At 41.9% G+C, this 5,108-nt stretch overlaps 2 non-coding genes across 2 annotated transcripts; both read right to left on the bottom strand.

Annotated features, from left to right (window-relative positions):
• Window positions 1–274: 274 nt before the first annotated feature.
• TRNAS-CGA lies at window positions 275–356 on the bottom strand. The gene has a single exon. It is a non-coding gene; the product is annotated as a tRNA-Ser (tRNA).
• A 4,679-nt stretch (window positions 357–5,035) lies between these two features.
• Window positions 5,036–5,108, bottom strand: TRNAV-CAC. The gene has a single exon. It is a non-coding gene; the product is annotated as a tRNA-Val (tRNA).

The following is a 5,108-nucleotide window of genomic DNA, read 5'->3' as shown; positions in this document are numbered from 1 at the left end:
GCTTCCTCATTTCTATAGTTTTAAAGAGCGCGCGCGCGCACACACACACTCCACAAGGATATTTATGACCTTAGATCTTTATAGTTCTTGCTAGCCCGTTGCATGGTTAGCTGGTTGCTTTTAAATACCAGAGAAAACTCTTTAGGGAAGCTACCTGCATTTCTGTTATCAGAGCGTGGAATCTTATCACAGGTTTTTAAAAACTAAATCTGAAGCAGAGATTCACAGCGAAAAACAAATCGCCTCGCGAGTTGAACAGGAAGCTACTGAGTAGCGCTGTGAGCAGGATTTGAACCTGCGCGGGGAGACCCCATTGGATTTCGAGTCCAACGCCTTAACCACTCGGCCATCACAGCTCTGCCTCCATCGTGTATTTGGACGTTAAAAAACACATTGTAATAGGGCCCTGACTTACAATCCTGCCTACCAATTTTGGCTGTTCTTGTTTATTTGGTATGTTTACTTTAAGTATTCATCAGATCTGTCTGCTCAGCGTCATCCAGCTTGTCCCCATCCTGCCAGGCTCCATGCTGCGAAGTCTCACCTCTGAGAGAAGTCAATATTCCAGCATCACAAGAATCCTTGATTTTCTAAAAGTTTCTACAGTTTTCATGGATTGCCTGGTTGTGCTTCATACTTGGCACGAAATGAAGTAAGCCGTATTAAGGGTGCCTACGATCCTATTCATTTCTGTTTTCCACAGACAAATACACTATGCTTTTGAGGTTACAAGGACAATTGGGCAGGATCTACCAATATGTCAAATGCAGATACTCTTTGCCATAGCATTTCCACAAATGTAAGAGATAGACTTGAACACATTATATTGTGTTCAAACTTATTCTCTGAAGCATTCTTTGAAATAGTAGGATTGAAAAAAACTTAATTAGTCAGAATTATTTAATTAGATAAATAATGGCACAACTATACAGTGGAATGCAATGCATATTTAAGGCAGAATGATAAAGACTACTATATACATACATATAAAATAAAAGAAAGACTCAGAGCAATCTCTGTAGAATTCTACTGTTGGAGGTATAGTCATGTTAGGTTGAATACACATGTTACAAAAAAAAAAAAAAAAAAAAAAAACCTCTCAAGGATAATCAGTAAACTCATGGCAAAAGTTCCCAGTTGAGGGGCTGGAGACTAAGGAGGTGGAACTCTTTGAAAGCAGGAGGGAGAAATTTACTGCATTCCCCTTTAGACTTTAGACATTATCTATTAAAAAATCAAATAAAAGTTCAAGAAGACATTATAAATGAGGAAGTAGGGGAGAAAATTTTTCTAACCAGAATTCTCTGGAATAGAGCTTCCTTTCTGGAACTCAGCAATAGTCAGCATTCTGAAGGAGGCCTCACTTGGAGTCTCAGAAGAAGCAAATCACACAGATGAGATCTGAAGTCACTTAGGAAGCCTGAAGCAGAAAGGCAAAAAGGTTTTGGAATGCTGTCCAAGCTTAGACCTGGACACACAGGCCACAGGAGACATGGGGGTCTCTGGGAGAATCAAGTGATCCAAGATCAGATAGTTCTGGAATATTCTTCAGACACTGAATTGAATCTCCTATTTGTGAGCAACCAGGACCAGCTCAGTAGGTCAGACTCACCCTGACCTCAAGGTCCTTGATTTGCTCTAGGATGTTCTCTTCACAGTGTAATCTCAGTGGCTTATTTTGTCCAAAATTGCAGAATGTAAATAGCTAAAACATCCTCCTTTGGGTCTAGGAATACAATTTTTAACAGTTGTCTTTGTATGTGTTTTGTTGCTTTGTTTTTGCAGAGAAGAGAAAGTAGCATATCTTTCTTTTATTATCTGTCTTGGCCAGAGTGTAGTTCTGTTTACAGTGGACAGTTTCCCAGGAGTTGTTTTCATGAGAAATTCTTTCCAGTTTCCTGTCCCCAGTTTTGCCACTTAGCCAGTTCACAGTTCTGGCAGTTTCACAGAACTTCCAACAGAGCACTTTCAAGAATTGAATAACCTTGGGATGAAGATGTAAAATACATTCATAAGTTAAGAAGTTCTTTTGAAATGTGCTTTTTTTTTTTTTTTCCTCACCTAGATTTTGATCTTCTTCCTAGTACTTCTACTCTACTAACGAATTTGGGAGACCCGAAGAGGGAGGGAAAAGAGGAAAAGAAAGCTGTTTAAAATAACCCCATCCCAAAGCAGGTAGGTCTGGCTCAGTTTCTTTGGGGTGGGGGGCCACTGCTCCTTTCCCTGGGTCCTGGTGTACACAAGGTTTTGCTTGTGCGTCTCTTGCGGGTGTGGGGTTTGATTTTAAACGTGACTGCACCCAGTGGCACCCCACTCCAGTACTCTTGCCTGGAAAATCCCATGGATGGAGGAGCCTGGTAGGCTGCAGTCCATGCCAAGGGTCGACACGACTGAGCGACTTCCCTTTCACTTTTCACTTTTATGCATTGGATAAGGAAATGGCAACCCACTCCAGTGTTCTTGCCTGGAGAATCCCAGGGATGGGGGAGCCTGGTGGGCTGCCGTCTATGGGGTCGCACAGAGTCGGACACGACTGAAGTGACTTAGCAGCAACCCCTACCATCTTGCTGCAGCTTCTCCTTTGCCCTTAGATGTGGAGTAACTTTTTTTGGTGGGTTCCAACATTCAGAGGATGAGATGGTTGTATGGAATCGCTGATTCAATGGACATGAGTTTGAGCAAACTCTGGGAGATAGGGAAGGAGGGAAGCCTGGCATGCTGCAGTCCATGGGGTCACAAAGAATCGGACACACTGAGTGACTGAACAACAACAAAAGCAGTCACTGTTCATCCCTTCCTCCCTGTCTCCTCCTTGGGAGTTTAACTTTCATCAGAGTTCTAAATGGTTTCTCAGACTCTCTGTGCCACTGTGAGGCTTCCATACTCTTCTACATATCAACAATCCCCCAGGAGATGTTCTTTTTCTTTCATCCTGGATGGACACCTGTGGGTTTGGAGCTGTAAATGTGTATGGATACTATCCAGTGGGAAAAAAAAGTTGGTGGAGAAAATGCTGGTAACTTATTATCATGTTTTAAAGCTTCTTTGATTTTAAAATATGTCCAATCTTCTTTCTCAGTCAACTTTCTCAATTTTAGGAAGAAGTGGGAGGTAAAAAATCTTAGAAAATGACTCCTTTGATGGCTCTGAAGACTCAGACTCTACTGACAGGACTGTATGATGGGGCAGCAGTTCCAGATGTGAAAAATCAGTTCAGGATAATTTTCATTCAAAATGTCTTAACAACTGATTTCAGCATCACCTATTGACCATTGGCCTCCTCACACAGATGGTCAATATTATCCGTGACTAAACATAGTTGAGGGTAGAAAAGGAAACGGATGTTTTGGGGATTGCTATAGACTGAATATGCTTCCCCCCACTGCCCCCAATATGTTGAAACCTAATCCCCAATGTGATGGTTTTGGGAGGCAGGTGCTTTAGGTCATTGAGTCATTCATGAGTAGAATTAGGTCCTTCTAAAAGAGATGGTAGAGAACTTCTTCACCCTTTTCTGCATCTGAGGATATAGTGAGTAGACAGCTGTCTGTGAGACAGGCAGCCAGGAAACAAAATTTCACCAGAGTGAGAATCAACACTGGCCTCCATAACTGTGAGAAATAAATGCTTGTCTTTTAAGCCACTTGGTCTATAGTATTTTTGTTACATAATCCATATGGACTAAAACTGGGATAAAGACACAAGTGAGGCTCACAAGACTGAGCCTGTTCTGGAAAGGTAAACCCATTCATTTGTGATCAGTTTGCACAATATAAATTTGCCTGAAATATTCACGTAAAACAACAATAATCAGCTTTCAACTTTAGAACACATGGTAAGGTGGTGACGGTCTCTGTAGACTAATTTATAACATATGATTGAAGAGTTGATAGGTAGGGTAGGTAAGCTGTTCAGTTAATTCAGCCAGCTGAAAGCTCAGTTGCTTCTGATGCTCTTTCTGACTGAATATAGAGAAAATGGCAATCAGTAGCTGCATACCAGGTGCCAGGGTATCTGTACATTTTCTCCACTAGTGAAAGGACATCTGGGCTAACAGATGCAACTGACATAATCACTTAACCAGATTTACAATAACTAACTGTCATTCTCTATAACAGATTTATCTTCTATACTTGAGTAAATGAATTGAATAGAAATTTGGTGAATTTGTGACCCTGTACATTTCAAGCTCTTGATGTTGGCACTAATCTCAGCTACCCCTCCAGGAATATCAGTTTTGTGTTTGGTTTAATTATTTTCATAGAGAAAATCCTGGTGGCGTCTAATTGGCCTTTTATTCCATAATAACCTTCACTCCATCAGTCATGGAAATGACATAGAGATTCTGTCTGGAGTTGGGAAAGTAATCACAGGGTGGACTCAGAGGCCCACTATGCCCACAGTGAAATGGATCGGAGGCAAACAAACAAACAAACAAACAAACAAACCCAACCTTCATAGGTTGTCTGATCTTCATGAATACGTACTTTGCTCGATAGACAGCAGTGATATCTTGTATCTCTAGCAGTTGATGCCAGTTCAGAGCCATTGTCTAGTAACCCCTGAAAAGTCTATTTCCCTTTCCCTAATGCACAATCGCTTTGGTGCACGAGCACAGATGCCTTTAGGAAAAGCTGGGAGGAAGAATAAGATTTCTCTTCAGTTAGAACTGGTTTAAGTTGGGAGACTTTCCTGCTAAGATCAAGGAGCCTTCAGAGTCAGTTCCTGGTGAAGCCTCTTTTCGTAGAAATCCCAATTCCAAAGAGAACAACTGTTTCCGTGGCGCGGGCTCATCTCCGTCCTCTGATTTTGTCTCAGAGACGCGAGCTCGCAGGCCGGGTGGGAACCCAGCCAAAGAGAGAAAAGAGAACGCTACAGCATGTGCACAGCGAAACCAGGCATCACCGCGGGACTCGGGATAATTTCTTTCAAACAAACAGCAAGTGCAAAGATTTGTGGGCTGTGTTAGTTTTTACATATAAGAAAGTTGAAATCTCTTAAATCAAGTAGCGGTGTCTAACAGTTTAGGAAAATATGTTTCCGCCCGGTTTCGAACCGGGGACCTTTCGCGTGTGAGGCGAACGTGATAACCACTACACTACGGAAAC

The sequence above is a fragment of the Oryx dammah genome, unplaced genomic scaffold (assembly GCF_014754425.2).
Source record: "Oryx dammah isolate SB20612 unplaced genomic scaffold, SCBI_Odam_1.1 HiC_scaffold_11, whole genome shotgun sequence".
Classification (NCBI taxonomy): domain Eukaryota; kingdom Metazoa; phylum Chordata; class Mammalia; order Artiodactyla; family Bovidae; genus Oryx; species Oryx dammah.
Note: the sequence above shows the minus strand (reverse complement) of the source record. Positions and strands in the feature narration are given on the sequence as shown.